This window comes from Symphalangus syndactylus, chromosome 12, assembly GCF_028878055.3.
Source record: "Symphalangus syndactylus isolate Jambi chromosome 12, NHGRI_mSymSyn1-v2.1_pri, whole genome shotgun sequence".
In the NCBI taxonomy this organism is placed as follows: Eukaryota; Metazoa; Chordata; class Mammalia; order Primates; family Hylobatidae; genus Symphalangus; species Symphalangus syndactylus.
Genome location: NC_072441.2, coordinates 10,067,348 through 10,088,316, shown reverse-complemented (window position 1 = coordinate 10,088,316; position 20,969 = coordinate 10,067,348).

The window sequence follows — 20,969 nt, the reverse complement described above, 5'->3', positions numbered from 1 at the left end:
GAGAGATTTGTAGAATGTGGAAAGGTATTTTAAAATAAGAATAATTGTAGCATGTTTGCATATGAAGAATATTATTAATTAGCAAGAGGAGAATTGATGATGCAGAAGAAAGGGAAAAGTTGGGGGAATGATGTTCCTGCATTAGGTGAGAGGTGACAGTGTCTGGCACACAGGTAGAAGGCTTAGCATTTCCTATGAACACACTGTGGCCTCTTAGGGCACCTTCTCCATGGCACCCACAGTGACAGTTTCTCGTATTAAACCAGACCATAAGGTATGGCTGGTTACAAACTCCTCAGTGGCTTTCCATCTCATTCAAAGTAAAAGCCTGAGGTGTTACGGAGGCCTACAAGGAACTATGTAATTTGGCTCCATTACCCCGCTGTCCCCTTCTGCTCTCACTGTCCTTTTGCTGACTACAGCCCAGTCAGACAGAACTCCTTACCCTCCCTCAAACACACCAGACACCTGCACGCCTCTGTACCTGCAAAGTCTGTGCTCTTAACAACTAGGCTATTCTGCAGGGCTTGCCTTCTCTTTTCATTTGTGCCTTTGCTCACATTTCACCTGCTTAATGAAGTCTTTCCTGACCTTGTAACCCTCCACCCTCCACGTGTACTTCTTCTCCTTAGCACTCACCAATACACGACATATTAAGAGTTTTAAATATTTTCTTTGATAATTGTCTTACCCCTTTAGATTTTAAGAGAACACAAATTTTTACCCGTCGTTCACTGCTATATATCCAGCAGCTAAATTACTATCCATCACATATTACATGTTCAGTAAGTTTGCCAGATAAATGAATAAAATGATATTTTAGGGCTTAACCTCAAATTTTTACTACTTTGCATAAAAATCCTAAAACAACAATGTTTACACTATATGCAATCATGTACACTAGAGGTATTGTAGTTTTCAGTGAGATTTCTCGTAAGACTAGAAGGCAAAAATAAATACTGGTAACTAGAGCACTGGTGAAAGTTTACAAAATAAATACATTTCCTACTTTGTAATTGGAAGAAACCAGGCCCTCTCGCAAAGGTTTTTGATATGACACCAAGTACAGATAAATGCTACAGGATAATAATAATATAAAAAAGATTCTTTTTCTACTTAATTGTGCGGAGCCTGATATATTTATGGATCTTTAGGTAAACAATAGTTTTTTTTAAAAAAAACATTTCCAAGGCTCTGGTATCTATTGTAAAGAAAAGCAGTGAATCGCAGGAATTCTGTAAACTATTTGACTAAATTTGGCTGCCAATCTCTACCATGTTTTCCAAACATTTGTTCAGAAAGATTCCTCTTAGTCCCTGTTACTAGTATACACAATAGCTGTTATTTGCTGATTATTATGCAGATATTGTCCTCCTTTGATCTTGATATACAATAATTAATCATACAACAGATGTGAGCTGTGTTGTATTCTTTATTATCCCCATTTTTAACAGAAGGGAACTGGGGCTTAGAAAAATCAGATAACTGGCCTGTGATCACATTTCTGATTTGTGTCTAATCTGGGATTCAAACCAAAAAAGCCGACTCCAGAATTCACAACCTGAACCACTTTGCTCAGCTATTGCCTCGGGCTTCCTGTGTCAGCCACACAACCTCAGGAACCCTACAGTCATCGAGCTGGAGACTCGTATTTGTCCATGGAAAGTGTCTTTGTTTCGAAAGAGCTAATAAAGAATTCACATTAAGGCAAAAGACAATTGAAAAGAAATTGCTGGCTTCAAACACGCAGCCAAGAAGATAACACCCGGATTCCAAAAGATTCTGATGCAATCTAAGCTAACTTGATTGATTATATCTATCAGCTTAATTATCTTTTAATATTTATATATTATTTCTTAAATTCTTAAAACTCAACATGAAATTTTAAAGAGAACAGAAAAGAACTTCTTATAAAGTACCACTAAGATAAATGTCTGAAAACCTAATTTCTAATTTCATTTCTTTGTCAGTCTAACTGATTGCATTCCTTAACATAGGTGAGCCTATGTTTTTTCACATATAAAATTGGCAGACTAAATCATATTTCTCTATTCCTTTCTTCTCTGTGGATTCTAATATCCTTAAAATAAAGTTTTCTCTTAAATTTATTCTTGCTAATTTGAAAAATGTTCAACAAACATCTCAATTTTTGCAAAGTCTTATTAGACTTATGTCTATTGTATTATTCTTAAGAAAATGGTTCATTATAAAAAATATTTGGTTCCGTAATTTAGTATTTTGTACAACTAAAGAAGTTAACTTATATAAAATATTAGCAAATAATTAAATAATTTTGAGTATTCATTTGCATTATCCATTCTAAGTTATAAATTGGTGTAAGACTACAGATTTAATGCAGAGACTGGATGCTGACTAATCATTTTGATGTAAGCTTACAAAGAATAATTTCAACACTCTCCAAACTGGAATGATTTATTAGCATGTCATGCTATTTATTGTGTGATATGATAAATATAATATGATTCATCATGACATTCTATAAATATTGCAAAGGATTATTAAAGCGATAAAATCCATTGGCAGAAGTATAATGAGACCATGTCACATTTGTACGAAAGCTACATGATAAGAGGCTGTTGTAACCTTAGACGGATTTAAAGTGAGAATTCTTAGAACAACAAAGCAAAAGAAAACAATCCTAAATCGTACCTAGGGTTCAATTAAGAGCAGCTGTTGAGAGCAGGGAATAATACAGAAGTACAGAAAGCTTATCATCTGCACTGCCATGGGATGGACAATTTTTCAATACAGGGACTATTCTTTAAATAGTTAATCTAAAATATTTCAGACAAAATTTGGAATAACCACTGCACTGAATCAACATGTCTAAGTAAAACTACAAATGGCAGCATATATGTGAGTGTATATATATATACACATGCTTATATTTAGTTTAAAAATTGGTATGAATGTGAAAACTCATATCAGGCTGTATTTTTAGGCATTTAAAATTTTACTTTGTCAAATAATTTTTATTTCTTCCATAACATTACAAAAATATAACCCTTTGGAGGAAAGGTTATTATAAGGGAAATTTCATTTTCTAAGTAGAGGCTTTTTAGGTTTCTGATGCTTTTACAGACAGAATTTGCCAAAGATTTTGTTTCTTATAGTTCAAAATATGGTTAACTAGTGGCCAACAATCTTTGGCATCGATTTGGAAGTAAGTATTCAACACAACACGATTGTTATGTCTTTACCAATGATTTTTGAATCATATACACAGTGTTTTAAAAGCCGCTTTGCAGTCATCTTCCTTGAGATTGTAAATTGTTCTCGCACATTATTTAAAATATCCTGAGAATAAGCACTAATTACTACTTTACAATTGAGCAAAGAAAAACATATTCTATAATTCTAGGATAAGCAACCACAATGATTGTTGAAAGCACTTTTTTGTGAGGAAATCAAGTTAACTCTGACAACAGAGAGATACGGAGCCTGTGTCTCTCACCACATTAATGAAATCTTTACGGGCTACAAATCTTTCGGTTTCTTACAATAATTTTTATGCTATTATATTTATTAACCACTTTTGCTTCATTTCTTTCTGAAAGTTGTTTCAACTTATCTATTTCCCTATATATGGACAATCTGGAATGCAAATATATATATAATAACAATCTGGAATGCAAATTGATTAATGACTATACATATAATCTTTGTTATACTCCTGTGATAAAGATATACAAGTCAAACACAAACAAACAAAGAAAAAAAACTTACCTTTATTTTATGGCAGCATGGCACATTTGAAATAAAATTGGAAAAGATAGGTATTATTAGGTACATACACCCTTTAAAATATTTAGATCTTTCTCTTTTTTATTTTTAAAATGTTATTTCCAGGAGCATAGATTCAAGCTGCCCTGAATAGACACTTCCTCAAATATCTTAGCTCTATTGTGCTTTTACATTGTATGTATTCTTTCAGGCCCCCAACTTTTATTTTCATTAAAAGAAAATCAGTTTAAAAGACCTGATTCAGATGTACTTATATTTGCTAAAGGAATAAAAGTAATTATTAGAAAATCTTTCTTTCTTTTTAAGGATTGTTAGAGCTAATCATATATTAGCATTCAGATAAATTTCAAATCACCAATAATTTGTCTTTAAATTTGGTCATCAGAGGACCAAACCGTAATTCTCTAATGAGAGTGGAACTACCTAGGAGCTTGGCCCAGAGGACAAGGGTTGTGCTAGTTCCCTGGACTGGTTCACGGCTGAGTCCTCGAATTTGAAGGCAACCATCTATAATGGGAGAGGCCAGAGGATTTGCAGCTGAGCTTCCTCAGCAAAATACTTAACTCCTCATCAGCTGTGTAACCTTCATAATATGTCAGTTTCCTCTTGCTGCATAACAGATTACAACAAAATTAGAAGTGTAACACAACACAAGTGTATTATTTCACATTTTCCATGGGTCAGGAATCTGAGTGTGTGACTCAACTGCATCCTCTGCTCTGGGTCTCACAAGTCTGAAATCAAGGTGTCAACCGGTCTGCAATTCTCACATGAAACTCGGAGGTCTTTTTCCAGTCTCATTCTGATTGATGGCAGAACTCAGCTTCTTGCAGTTAGAGGACTGACGTCCCTGTTTCTCTGCTGGTTGTCAACGAGAGTTGCTTTCAGCTCTTGGAGGCCACCTTCAGATCCAAGCCATATGGCCCTCTCAACACATAGCAGCTTACTTCTCTAAAGCTAGAGGAAACTCTCCAGCCTGCTATAAGGGAGGCTTATGTAACAAGAAATAATCCCAAGAGGATCACTCTTGTGGTATAATTTGCTTAGTTATATTCACACACACCAATTCCACTTAAAGGTAGGGTATTAAACAAAGCACATGTACACAGGAGACAAAACAGATGTACAGAGATTTTACTCTGCCATAAGTCTGCTGAGTGACCTTTGTCAAGTTACATCTCAGTATATGAATAAGCTTAGCACCTATCTCAAAAGTTTGGTAGAAAGAAAAGTTAACACAGGCTGGGTACAGTGGCTTATGCCTGTATTGCCAGCACTTTGGGAGGTCGAAATGGGAGGATAGCTTGAGGCCAGGAGTTCAAGACAAGCCTGGATCGCAGAGTGAGGTCTCATCTCTACAAAAAAAATAATAAAATTGGTCATGTGTGGTGGCAACACCTGCAGTCTCAGCTACCTGGGGGTCTGAGGTGGGAGGATTGCTTGAGCCCAAAGGGAGTCAAGACTGCAGTCAGCCACCGTTGCACCACTGCACTCCAGCCTGGGCAGCAAAGTGAGACTCTGTCTCAAAAAAAAAAAAAAAAAAGGCCGGGCGCGGTGGCTCACGCTTGTAATCCCAGCACTTTGGGAGGCTGAGGCGAGCGGATCACGAGGTCAGGAGATCGAGACCACGGTGAAACCCCGTCTCTACTAAAAATACAAAAAAATTAGCCGGGCGTGGTGGTGGCGCCTGTAGTCCCAGCTACTTGGAGGCTGAGGCAGGAGAATGGCGTGAACCCGGGAGGTGGAGTTTGCAGTGAGCCAAGATTGTGCCACTGCACTCCAACCTGGGTGACAGAGTGAGACTCCGCCTCAAAAAAAAAAAAAGGGGGGGAGGAGGGCAGCATAAAAAAATTCTCAGAGCAACGTCTACGGTCTGGACTCAGTGAATGGCAGCTATTTTTAGACTTCGCCCAGTAACTCAAAAGGCCCCATGCCCTCTGCCACATTACATTACGCTCATGATTAACAATGCAAAACTTTTGCATAGCTGCCAAGTATGGTGACTCATTCCCTCTTTAAAGACTATAGTTAGTGTTACCTTGCATAAACATAGGTTAAGTATTTGAGTATCAGTTGTTTAAATGAGCTGATATGTGACAAAATGTAACCAGGCTTTTAGAATGAATGAATCTAATAAGCTTAATCAAGAACTTACAGTAATAGATTTCTTACTTATGAATAGAAAATCACTTAAATGAACTCTGATTGTTAAAAATGACATAGACAAATATTAGTATCAGTAGGCATAATTTTCTCCTATATTAACTCCAACATATATGATTTTAACAATTTTGAAATCTCCCCAAATGTTTTCTGTGATTTCTCACCATTATCTGGGGGAAAACAGAACAAAGCTATGATTTGCTAGGGTCAAGCAACGATTCCGTTCTGACAGCCCTATAGCTAACACTGTTCATGCTTTTTGATCTGCATTTCTTTGAATACTGTGCCTGTGTCTGGGAAAATTTCACCTTATAAATTCTTCTCTAAGATGAAAGCAAAAACCCAATTTCCTTTGCATCTAGAACACAGGCCTATAACCCAAGTAAGAAGAAGAATGCCAGGTAAGACTGAGTATTGACTTCACTTTTTATCAATGAAGGAGGGAGAAACTTGGATTTGAAATTTCGCGTTTTGTGACTGACAAAACCTGGTACAAAGTTTTGCTAATGTCGTAAAACTACAGTGACTCGTACACCTGTAATTGTTTGGGGATCACATTAGTGAAGTAGTCGGACAGCATATAACTCTGCTAGGATTTCTGATAAAAAAAAATATGTTTCAATTGAAATTTGTAAGTTAACTTTTAAAACAAATTATTTTAGACGTGCTGTTTTGATTATCTTATTAATATTTAAATTTTACTGTTGCACCCAAAAATCAGTTATGCCTTTCAAAGATTGTTTTAAGAGTTGGCTCCATCTTTGTGGTGGGCAGAACTAGGCCATATCCCCCAAGAATGTCCGCATTCTAATCTCTGTACACCTGTGAATATGTTAGGTTACATGGCACAGGGAAAGTTAAGATTGCTAGCCAATTGGCCTCAAAATAGGTAGATTATTTAGAGTCATCCCAGCAAGCCCAGTGACATCAGAATGGTCTTTAAAATGGGAAAGAGAAGCTGAAGAGCGAGAGTCAGAGGGAGATGTGACTATGGAAGAAAGAAACAGAGAGAGCAGTGTTGCTGGCTTTGAGGATGCTGTGGGACCAAAGGAATGCGGGTGGCCCCTGCTGGATAGAAAAAGAAAGGAAATGGACCCTGTAGAACCTCCAGAAAGGAATTCAGTCCTGCTGATACCTCGATTTCAGCCCACTGAGACCCTTGTTGAATTTCTAAGATACATAATTTAAGATAATGGATTTCTGGGGTTTTAGCCACCAAGCCATTAGAGGTAATTTGTTACAGCAGCTGCATAGAACTAACACAATTAAAAAGTGTGACTTTACTTTCTCCAGGAGGGAAATTTCTGGTGCTTCCAGCTATATATCCAAAAAGTATTTGGTAAACAGGTTCATCTAGATAAAATATGTTTTTTTCACAAATTTCAACAGAACATGTCTCTACTATCAAACAACTCTGTTAATAACTCCTGGTCAAATATAGAAAATACAGGCAAGCAATATTTTATATCTGTGTCCACCTTTAGTTACAGAGTAAACAATGACTACAGGTTCCTTTAAAAGTAAAAAATACATCTTACCAGAAAAAGAAAAAAAACAATCTGAATAATGAGACTATACTTAAACACAGAGAGCTCAAACAACTCAGCTGAAATGCGATGTGTTTCCTAATTATTAACTTGGTTGCTGACCATGAGATGCAGGATGCAGGTGTTCAAAGGAAGCATGCACTTTACCTGAATTTATTCAGTAAAACAATTCCAGCTTCTAAAATTGGTTTTAGGAATGATAACGACATTTTTTTTAAACTTTGACATTAAATTAACTTGTTGCTGAGAATTTGCACATGTGAATTCACCTTGACATTGATTTTTCGCAATCTTTATAAAGAAGAATAACATAAATAAACATGGCATTTTCCAGGTGGCTGCAAATCATACCAGGGAAAATAAAATCCTCAAATCGAGTGGAGTTTTGCAATAATCTTGTCCTTGGGGTGAAACTATAGCAAGAACATGCTTCTAGGATTTCTAATGTTGAAACACTGACCGCTGTCCAAGGTGAAAGAACATTAAATCAAATTCCAAGGTGGGAACAGGGATGATCATGAGATGGCGAAGTTTGAGATTTCTTATTCTCTGTTATTTCTCTGCCCATAACAAATCATTTTTCCAAGTTAAGAGTCACAGACAAGATCTATTAATTATCTTTCACACAGCAGTAAGAAGGAGATGTCTATTCCTGACTTGAAAAAATTCAAAAGAGTTGTAACATTGGTGTGACACCTTAAGCAAAAACCTTGGACTAGTTATTTACAGTTGTAAAGGGACCCAAATTAGCCACAGCAGTCAGATTATATTTACACTTCCCATTGTTAGGGATGAAAATCCTCGGTGACAGTCACCAGCAGAAATCGCTGCCAGCCTTCGAAACGACCACCTTCTGTGGAAGCCAATGTTTTCCCAGAAGACAACAGATCCGGGGCCAAAATGTCCTGTGCTGATTAAAATAACTAACCCTAGCATAATTTTATAAACCTCAGAGAGATGCAACCGCAGATGGGTTTTATTATTTACTAAAAGGTAAGATATTTCTCAAGATTATGGTTACAGATATAGTTAATCGTTCCTTCACCACATGGAATTATTAATACAATACCCATATTAGGTTTTATTCTATTTCTGATGTACACAAAAATCAGGTCTCTGTGTGAAAATGCTTTTTAATTTATGTATGAATGAACATTCAGCATAGATGTGATTGCTAATAATTTTCCCACAGGTAGTTTTTGGATTATAAGAGCATGGAAATGATTTATAGTTATAGTCAGTGATGATAATCAAATACTCAAATCACATTTTCTTTTTTTAAAAAAAAACATTTTCTAGCCGATTCTGCTGGAAATCACACCAAAATACCTTGATGTGATAATGTCTTAAAAATATATAAAAGAATTTCTCTGGTACCAAAACAGAGATATAGACCAATGGAACAGAACAGAGCCCTCAGAAATAACACCACACATCTACAACCATCTGATCTTTGACAAACCTGACAAAAACAAGAAATGGGGAAAGGATTCCCTATTTAATAAATGGTGCTGGGAAAACTGGCTAGCCATATGGAGAAAGCTGAAACTGGATCCCTTCCTTACACCTTATACAAAAACTAATTCAAGATGGATTAAAGACTTACATGTTAGACCTAAAACCATACAAACCCTAGAAGAAAACCTAGGTAATACCATTCAGGACATAGGCATGGGCAAGGATTTCATGTCTAAAACACCAAAAGCAATGGCAACAAAAGCCAAAATTGACAAATGGGATCTAATTAAACTCAAGAGCTTCTGCACAGCAAAAGAAACCACCATCAGAGTGAACAGGCAACCTACAGAAAGGGAGAAAATTTTCACAACCTACTCATCTGACAAAGGGCTAATATCCAGAATCTACAATGAACTCAAACAAATTTACAAGAAAAAAACAAACAACCCCATCAGAAAGTGGGTGAAGGAGATGAAAAGACACTTCTCAAAAGAAGACATTTATGCAGCCAAAAAACACATGAAAAAATGCTCATCATCACTGGCCATCAGAGAAATGCAAATCAAAACCACAGTGAGATACCATCTCACACCAGTTAGAATGGCCATCATTAAAAAGTCAGGAAACAACAGGTGCTGGAGAGGATGTGGATAAATGGATAAATAGGAACACTTTTACACTGTTGGTGGGACTGTAAACTAGTTCAACCATTGTGGAAGTCAGTGTGGCGATTTCTCAGGGATCTAGAACTAGAAATACCATTTGACCCAGCCATCCCATTACTGGGCATATACCCAAAGGATTATAAATCGTTGCTACTATAAAGACACATGCACACATATGTTTACTGAGGCACTATTCACAATAGCAAAGACTTGGAACCAACCCAAATGTCCATCAGTGATAGACTGGATTAAGAAAATGTGGCACATATACACCATGGAATACTATGCAGCCATAAAAAAGGATGAGTTCATGTCCTTTGTAGGGACATGGATGAAGCTGGAAACCATCATTCTCAGTAAACTGTCACAAGGACAAAAACCAAACACCACATGTTCTCACTCATAGGTGGGAATTGAACAATGAGAACACATGGACACAGGAAGGGGAACATCACACTCCGGGGACTGTTGTGGGGTGGGGAGAGGGACAGCATTAGGAGATATACCTAATGTTAAATGACGAGTTAATGGGTGCAGCAAACCAACACGGCACATGGATACATATGTAACAAACCTGCACGTTGTGCACATGGACCCTAAAACCTAAAGTATAATAATAATTAAAAGAAAAAGGCAAAGAAACCATCTTGCAACCAAATAGCAAAAAAAAAAAAAAAAGAGTTTCTGCTGTTTCGACATGTGATAGTTCATGTGTAACGTTCATCAACAAGTGGAAATTGTCACTCTACCTATTTAATCAATTAGGTCGCAATGAGTTTTATAATTACCCACTAGGTGCTTCAGGCAAAAGGCAGTATTACATTCATAATATGAACTTATTAGAACTTCTAAATACATTCAGTAGTAATAACTATAGTATCTGTTTTCCTTTTAAAAATATTCTCTACAGAAAACCAAACACCGCGTGTTCTCACTCCTAAGTGGGAGTTGAACAATTAGAACACGTGGACACAGGGAGGGGACATCACACACTGGGGCCTGTCAGGGGTGGGAGTTATGGGAGGGAGAGCATTAGGAGAAATGCCTAATGGAGGTGATGGGTTGATGGGTGCAGCTATCCACCATGGCACGTGTAGACCTACGTAACAAACCTTCACATTCTGCACATGTGTCCCAGAAGTGAATGTATAGTTTAAAAAAGGGGAAAAAAAAAGCTCTTTATAATGATTACAATTCTGAAAGTTACAACACTATCCTCCTAAAATAACATTATTGGATTTCTTTTATCTACCTCACTCAGGTTCCATTTTTAATCATAACCCTTCACAAACACATGGTAAAAGCAGTGATTTACTGTACTGGATTTTTAACTACCTATCTACATTTATGCTTTGCTGTTAAATCTGTCATTCCTGACAAACACAGCTAAACAAAAACATTTGTTTATGGTATGAGATTAGGAACAAAAATCAAGAAAAATGATTTAGAACAGGGAATGATCTTATTTTTCAGACCAAAAAACTAATTGAATTGTTACTTCAACAAGGAAAGATAAAACAAAGGACATTTGGTGAATATTTGCAAAAAGGGAAAAAAAAGCTGGTCTCATTGGTCAGCAGCAGTGATCTACAGCTCTGTATAATACGGTTCCAGCTCTATAAATCTGTTCTACTCCACAATACTTTCCCGAGAAAGTGATATATCTCTAAAAAAGTTCCATCTACGTGTCACCCTGAAAGCTTACTATGCTGAGGATAATTCCAAATGCAGAAGTGTGCAGCACAACCCCTTTTTGTGACCCAAAACTGACTTATTTATCAACCATGAACATGTTTATAAAGGAAATATGGAAATATTCTAGCTTTTTAAGAGAATGCTTGTCTCCTTTAAAGTATTTCGAACCTTCCAAAGCTTCTAAATATTAACATCTCTAAGCATAAGAGCTTTGTTCCTCCTGAGGTACTGAGGATCATTCATACTGAATTACTGAAGTAACAAATGTGTCGTATAAACCCAAGGATGGAGAGTCTAAATGACTTTAAGAAACTCCTTCAATGTCATAGGCACTGCAGGCTGTGAGTGGCACACATTTGAATAAGCCTGCATACGCCTAGTATCAGATTGAAGCACGTATAAATAAAAGGCCCTAGAAGGTGAGAGATGATGGTAACTTAAAATATTACACACAAAGGAACGGAATCCAGATGCTCATGATAAAATATTTTAAGATCTCATTTTGTTTCTAACTGGTCTTTAGAAAATTTGGGGAACTCCAAAATTAAGTAGACAGAATATTTAGGTAAATAACATATTTTAAATACATACACATGCATACACAACATAATTATTTTTTTTTAAAAAAGACCATAATTTTTAGCTGTTTTGTTTTGTTTTAATGAAGGATTGAAACTGCATACTATTAACATATGCCCCAAAATTGCAATTTGCTACATCTGACATTACACTTTCCTCTATTATAGGGTAGACTTTAGCAAATCAATTTGCAGATTATAAAGTGCTACCAATCACCACTTCTGAATTCATAATCTACTGATGTATGTTTAAGATGTGTACCTCCTTAAATTGCCATAAACATCTGCAACCCTCCCCTCATAAATGTTCCTCAGAATGTTACAAGACTCAAATTTAAGTCTATGCTAAGTATTCTGAAGGCAATTGCTTCAGTGTAGTGATACATGTAAGATCCTTTTTCTTTTCTTTTTTTTTGGTAACCTCCTCTATAAACAGGCAACAAAACCTCAGTATTTTAAAAGTGAATGGGTTATTTTTTTTCGATTTTATTTTGGAGACCCTTTTAGAACATGTAGTTAAAATTAAATACAACCAACATGATCGTGCCTTTTAAAAAGTCACCATTTTTTAAAGAAAATATCATGTAATTTAAAGGTTTTAAAAGCAGGGTTAGTATTAGAACTATATTATATGGGCCAATGGCTTCTGTTTAAGAATATTTTGTTTCAGTCTGAATACAGTCATCCCTTGGTACCTGTGGGGCGCTTGTTCCAGAACGGACCCTCCTCAGAATCTGCAGATACTCAAGTCCTTTACATAAAATGGTGTAATATGTGTATATAATCTATGCACATCCTCCCGTATACTTTAAATTATCTACAGAGTTGTTATAATACTTAATACAATATGAATGCTATGTAGTTGTTATACTGTATTGTTTTTAATTTGTGTTATTTGTATCTTTTTTTGTTTTTCATTTTTTCAAATATTTTCAATTAGCACTTGGTTGAATCCATGGATGCAAAACCAGAGGATGTATTTTTAATCTCCAAAGTGTTGAATGAGTCGTGAGTCACAAAAACTAGTAAAATTAGTCAATCAAGTTTGTTTTTAAAAGCTGGTGGTCCAGCCGGGTGTGGTGGTGGTGCCTGTAGTCCCAGCTACTTGGGAGGCTGAAGCAGGAAAATCGCTTGAACCCAGGAGGTGGAGGTTGCAGCTAGCCGAGATGGCACCACTGCACTCCAGCCTGGCAACAGAGTGAGACTCCATCTCAAAAAATGAAATTAAAAAAATAAATAAATAAAATAAAAGCTGGTAGTCAACAGTTGATTAGATTTAAAAAATGTATATATACACCATGGAATACCATACAGTCATAAAAATAATAAAATCATGCCCTTTGCAGCAATGTGGATGGAGCTAGAGGCTATTATTCTAAGTGAACAAACCCAGAAGCAGGAAATCAAATCATTTCATATTCTCACAAGTAGGAGCTAAATAATGGGGACACATGGACATAAAGATGGAGATAACAGACACTGAAAACTCCAAAAGCGGGGAGGGCGATGGGAATGAGGGTTCATAAACTGCCTATTGTGTATAATGTTCACCATTTGGGTGACAGGTGTACTAGAAGCACATTCCCTACCATCACGCATGGAATAGCCATGTAACAAATAATCTATGTATCTAAAATTAGACATAAGATAAATACAATAAAAAGATGGTGGTGACAATTAGTAAGGTCTGCCTGATATGGTTTGGCTTTGTGTCCCCACCCAAATCTCATCTTGAATTGTAGCTCCCAGAATCCCCACAGGTTGTGGGAGGGACCCCGTGCGAGATACTGAATCATGGAGGTGGTTATTTTCCATGCTGTTCTCGTGATGTTGAATAAGTCTCATGAGAGCTGATGGTTTTATAAAGCACATGCCCTCTTCCCTGCTGCCATGTAAGATGTGACTTTGCTCCTCATTCACCTTCAGCCATGATTGTGAGGCCTCTCCAGCAATGTAGAACTGTGAGTCCATTAAACCTCTTTCCTTCATAAATGACCCAGTCTCGGGTGTGTCTTTATTAGCAGCATGAGAACAGACTAGTACACTGCACTTTCAAACTGATAATCAATCAACTCAAGGATATGTCCAGAGATTCCTCACCTCCCCAAACTCCAGCTTAAGGGTTTCAGGGCTGACACGGGATGTGTCAGTTTATGCAAGCTAATGCATAAGCAAGCATACCAAGAGGACAGCTAGAAAATCTCTGCTCTTCTCTCCAACTTTCCCTGATAAACTATGCCAAAAATGCGTTTCAAACTTCCATGTTTAAAATTATTTTTGAAATAATTATTATGCACCTCCACTGATAGGCTCATAGGACTTAATGTGAATAATATAATACATAATCCAAATCCTGTTGGAATTCCCAGTGTCTGTTATCTCTGTTTATGTCCATGTGTCCTTACTCTTCAGCTCCTACTTATAAGTGACAACATGCAATAGGCATGTAAACAAGAAGGCATTAAACTTGGAGGGAATAAAACTAGAAGTATTTTTGGCCGGATAGAAAAATGAAAGTCATGATAACAGTGAACAACAGGGGTATAGTTAACTTTAGTTGACGTTTCTGAATTTCTGTCTAAACTCACTCTATGACTACTACTTTTAGAAGTTGATTCCTCAAGAGAAGTGACTTGACATGTCAGTAAGTAGATTTTCCAATTATTGGAGGTAGGGCTAGGCAGGAGAGGTTTTTCAATCTGAACTAAAGAACTAAATTCAGATAAAATATTTTATACAAATTACACAATACTGTATACAATTTATACAAACATAAACTAAGACATTTCACCTCACCAAATCAGGATTCATTCATGATAGGGGTTGCCTTATGATTGTAATTACTTATAACATTTAAATATTCGAGTAAAAATATAACTCTCAATTACAAAAAGGCAGGACTTAAAACATATTTCCATAAAGACATAAAACTTAAATTTCCCTATATGTTTGTTAATGTCTTTGGTCAATTTAGTTTCAAATAGATAAATTACATTGTTAGACAATGGTAATAGATATATAAAGTACGGATTATTGACTTAAATTTAGTATGTTTGCACGATATTTTTGGGAAATAGGCAAATGTTTATTAAACTATAAAAAGCTCTGAAAAACTATTTTATGAGTACTACTGTATCTGCTAGCCCACTTAATCTACATCAACAAGAGTTCATACAAGAAGATATATCATCAGGAAGCCAGGATTTCAATTTGCCTCTTATCACAGTAATATGAAGTCAATCTCCAAAATAAAAAAGGTGGGTGGAAGAAGTTAATGAACGCATTTATCTTAATGTATGGAAAATCTAATGCCAAAACAGCACATGATATTGTATTCACTATTTTCCTAGTGCATCCTACATTATGGAAGAGTTATTTTATAGCATCTGATAACATTTCTTTTGACTTCTATTTGTATGAAATAATAGTTTAAATATAAAGAAATGTTTTCATGTAGAATGTATTCAAATGCTAAAATATACATACATGTTATTCTCATCACAGTTGTAACAAATCTTTGCTTATTAATGAACTACCTTTAAATAATAGAACATTGTTTAGGTTTTGAAATGAAAGGAAAAGAACATCTACAATGCAGTTTTAACCTTTTTACAACTAGAAAATAGTCTCAGACTTTAAGTGGTTTATTTAAATTTAACTCTAGAAATAACAGTGCACTTCTCAAAGCTCTGTAAGTCTCAGTAACTTTGTATTAGTTGTAAAATTTAAAGAACTAAGTCAGCAGACTTGGCCCTCAGATATTTTATTTTAAAAACAAAAACTAAATGAATCATGTACTTTAACGTAAAAAGTAAAACTGACCCTGAATAAGTTCAGTGGATTATATCAATGTCAGCATCTTTGTTACGATACTGTCCTATAGTTTGGCCTACATGACCACTGCGGGAAGCTAGGCAAGTGGCAATAAAATATCTCTGTATTATTTCTTATAACTGCCTATGAACATATAATTATCTCAGAATTAAAGCTTAATTCATAAAACTAGCTTCTTTCAAATATAAATAACCAAAGGTTATATTTCCTGAGGAAAAATCCAGACTTGAACACTTTCAATGTTTAGAATTTCCCCAGTCAATTTAACATGTGATATGACCATTAGCTATTTTGAAGGTGACAACTTTGTGTTCCCTTGTCCGAAACACAGAATGAGTTTTACAAAATATCACTTACAAAGAGATTGGTCAGTTTATCACATCAGATCTGAAGATATGAATGTTAGATTATGCAGGGAAAATTTCAATTTGGAACCACAAACAATAATTCCTGAGAAATCTGCTGTAAAAAGACATCAACATAGTGAAGGATTACAAAGATTTCTGGTTCTTATATTTTGCTTTATAAAGCAGAAAGAGTATTTGCCAAAGTCCTTACAGAAACACTGAGAAATTTTACTTTAATCAGAAAATAAGGAGATACCCTAAGTTTTAAAAATACTTCACGCAAAATGTGTATCATGCAGTTTAACAAAAAGAATCTCAAGGACAGCATCTGAAATAATTGGGGTAGGAAATTCCACAAGCAAACATTACTAATTTAGATTAACCAAGCATTTCTTTGCTAGAAATTAAACCCATTATTTTATTTCACCAATTAACTTTATTATGGAACACAAACCATCTATGCGTGCATGTGTCAGTCCCAGCATACACATTTGATGCTAGATGATAAATGTTGCAATTTGCAGGGTAAAGTTAGTATTTGCATTACTCCGTTGTCTCTTAATTTTAAACAGAATTGGCACCTCTTCCTGGAAGACATCCTGTCCTTTCCTGTGCCATTTCAAGGGTTGTTAACTTTTTCTGACTGCTGTAGTTCTTAACACATCCTATGACACTGTTGTTTACATATGGGTTTTTAAAATAGATTGAGAACTTTTTAATTTATGAAGTGTGTGTAAAAGAATGTATGATCATTCATATTCCCATTTCATGAAAAAATAAATCATATTTTGGACGTAAACATTGTTAAAGGAAAGCTTTTCTATAAATATTTTCTTTTAATAGTACTTTTAATCATTGAAATTTAGATCATTCAATTATGGAGATTTCTTCATTGAAGAGAAAATATCTCTTCAAAACTCTAAATAAGCTGAGCTTTGTCAACTAAATTTATAGGAATACAGGCTTCAGAGGTATTAATTTATCTTACAATATTTTCCCTTCTAAAATTTCTCATGTTTTGTCACAGGTTTAAAGTGCAAGGCAACTATTGACATGAAAGATAATGTGGTATATGTAGTATAAGTGAACCTGATCTTTTCTCAAATATTTATTATTTTTATTTTCTTTGCTGTCAAGAAGAGTGGTAACAAATACGTATTATTTGTAAAGCCCCACAAAATTTGCATGAAAATAATTGTTGCATGAACTAGACATGCTTTCTGTGATATTAATCTGCAATATTCTGCAAGCCCCCCAAAAAATTCACATTCATTACAAGAAGCTTATTTCAGCATTTTACCTGTCAGAAACAGTGATTAATGTAGTTCAAATTATTTCATCAGCTAAATTCCCTTGAGATGTGTAAGATAAGGTGGTTCTTCAGAGGAACTTTGGACGGGAACTTATGACTGTAGTGACATGAATACATATGAAAGTACTTCATTTTTAAAATATAGAAAACAGACATGAAGAAAATGTACTTTAGAGTTTCATATCACTGAAATCATTTTTTTCAAATGAGGCACTAAGTAAGTGCATACGTCAATTTTTTTCCCAGCCTAGGCAATATGGCAATATATATAAGAACAAGTAAATATAACAAACAGTACAAGATTCATCTGGAGAAAAATAATTATACACGTGATAAAATACGAAAGAACAGAAGAAAACTCAATTGTTGATGTGGGATAAACTCATCACAGGATATCAATATATCACCAAGGTTTGCACATTTAAAACATGGGCAGGCCACAAGGAGGAGCTCTTGTGCAGGGATAGTGGCCTTTAATCTTCTATCTTCACTGTTTAATGAAAACGATAGGAATGTTAGTAATTTCAAAAAGCATCACAGCAGTATTCATTAGAGAAGAATTGTGTGAACTGCCTTTCACCTGCTGAGCCCTGTTGGAAGGAATCAGCTGTAGGAGGGAAGAAGGCATTTATAAAGGCAAAAGATCTGGAAACAGCTCTGGCCATCAGGTACTGAGAGAGAAGAGGGAGAGCACAGCAAGCACACAGCCGTTGCGAACTCGATGGAGAAATAAACACTGTAAGAGGCAGTGGCCACAAGAACCAGCCTGTGGGTGGTATTTACAACTTAACTGTACCTCCTAGCTGGGTGTATTAGTCAGGGTTCTCTAGGGCGACAGGACTAATAGGATAGATGTATGCATGAAAGGGAGTTTATTAGGAGAATTGACTCACATGATCTTAAGGTGAAGCCCCCAATACGCCATCTGCAAGCTGAGGACCCAGGAAGCCAGTCTGAGTCCCAAACTGCAAAAGCAGGGAAGCCAGCAGTGTCCCCTTCAGTGTGTGGCCGAAGACGCGAGAGCCCCTGGCAAATCACTGGTGTAATCCAAGAGTCTGAAAGCTGAAGAACTCAGAGTCCGATGTTCGAGGGCAGAAAGCACCCAGCACGGGAGAAAGATGGAGACCTGAGGACTTAGCCAGTCTGGTCCTTCTGCGTTCTCCTGCCTGCTTTTATCTTAGCCACAATGGCAGCTGCTTAGACAGCGCCCACTCAGATTGACGGTGGGTCTGTGTCTCTTAGTCCACTGACTCGAATGCTAATGTCCTTTGGCAATACCCTCAAAGACACACCCAGGAACAGTTATTTGCATCTTTCAACCCAATCAAGTTGACACTCGTTATTAACCATCACACTGGGGAATAGCAAGCATCAGCTACCAACTATTCTCTACTCATTTAATCAAAGCTTTGCTATGCTTGGGTTGTATTACAACACGAAGAAGAAGAGGCCTATCTTTTTATCATTTTTAATACACTGGGGCAGGAGGCAGAAATACAGAGGACTCTACCAATTGACCTGATTTCCAGGGAGGGACTATGCACTACCAGGAGTGAAAAATTTGCAACATGCCACCCAGGGTACGAGGACACACACATATCTTCCTCGTTTGATGAAAAAGTGGCACAAATTAGAGGACACTGGACAATAACTTTTATGAATTAAATTCAGAGAAGAATATGTGTAAATAATAAAGTAAGAGGAGGTGCTTCTCTAAAGAGCGTGATATAAATAACTTTACTTAGAAAATATTTAAGGTCTAAATATTTTCTCATTGTTTGTCCTTGTTGGAATATTGAATACATAGACACTAAAGGAACGCTTGTGGCCAGGCTCTGTGGCTCTCGCCTGTAATCCCAGCACTTTGGGAGACTGAGGGAGATGGATCACTTGAGTCCAGGAGTTTGAGATCAGCCTGGGCAATATGGAAAACTCTGTCTCTACACACACAAAATATATATATATACACGTAAATTAGCCAGGGGTGGTGGCATGCGCCTGTGGTCTCAGCTACTCCAGAGGCTGAGGTGACAGGACTGCTTGAGCCCAAGAGGTCGTGGCTGAAGCAGTGAGCTGTGGTCACATCATTGCACTCCAGCCTGGGCAGCACAGCAAAACCCTGTCTCAAAAAAACAAAAGCAAAAACAAAAAATGCTTGTGATAAACGTGAGACACTGAGATTAAATGTAAAAGGGTGTTCCTTACACCCACCGCCTAGCTACCCAGCTCAAAATAAGAAGTTGCTGAGGCTGGGCACGGTGGCTCACGCTTGTAATCCCAGCACTTTGGGAGGCCGAGGCGGGCGGATCACGAGGTCAGGAGATCGAGACCACGGTGAAACCCCGTCTCTACTAAAAATACAAAAAATTAGCCGGGCGTGGTGGCGGCGCCTGTAGTCCCAGCTACTCGGAGAGGCTGAGGCAGGAGAATGGCGGGAACCCGGGAGGCGGAGCTTGAAGTGAGCCGAGATCGCGCCACTACACTCCAGCCTGGGTGACAGAGCGGGACTCCGTCTCAAAAAAAAATAAAAAAAAAAGAAGTTGCCGAAACCCTTAGGGTCCCTGAGGGTCCCTCAACCTGACAACTCTCTCCCCCAAAGAGATTACCATTATCCTGTATCTTGTGTGGTTTTTAATTCCTCTTTATTTTTATTAATAGTTGTACCATCATATGTGCCTCTAATATGTTGTTTAGTGTTGCATGCTTTGAACTTTATTCAGGTATACTCAAGAAGTATGTATCTTTCTGTGGTGTGCTATTTTCATTCAACATTGTGTTCCTGAGATTAATCTTGTTAACATTTACAGTTCCGGTCCCTCATTCACACTGCTGTGTAGTATTCCATTTGTAAACATGCTATGATTTGTTAACTTGCTCTCCTGCTAATCTTCAGTGCCCCGTTACCGTAGACAGAGCTGCCATGGATGCTCTTGTGTGTCCTTATGCACATGTGTCTGAGCTTCCTTGCTAGCTTTTTAGGGGTTGTGAGCATCTTAAAACATATTGTATAATTTCATATTGTTTTTTCAACCAGTGTGACAATCCATAATCTCATCTGCAGTGCATAAGGGCTGCAATATTCCCACGTTCAAATTGTCATTCATATGATCAAAAACATTGACTAATTATTTACTGCTTACTATATTAAGTAAAAATATTTGCAGTTTACGTACAAACTCATTTTTCTGGCTTATCACTGTCTGTTTGCTACTCTAAAACATAAACCTGAGTGCCAATCATGATGTGTGCCTCCCTGTCATTGCAGGAAAAATTCACAATTTTCAAGTTATACAAATACAAGTTTAATTTTTAATTTTATCTAAAATGGTATGATTTCAATCAGAATTGCCCTATCACTAGCAGAAGATAGAGCTTTGCCAAACCCCACCGTGCAAAGGAAGTGTGCATATAGGTTAAGAGATGTGAATGCAACTATTTTCTTTTTTTTTTTAGCATAAAATACCTGCCCACCTAAGGGAATGCAAACAATTTACTCCACTTATCATTCTCAAAATGTTGACAATGCATTCCATAAAATGTTTTACGATGACTAAATGAGATAATATATGAAAAGCCGCTAATACAACGCTCAGTATCAAGCAGAC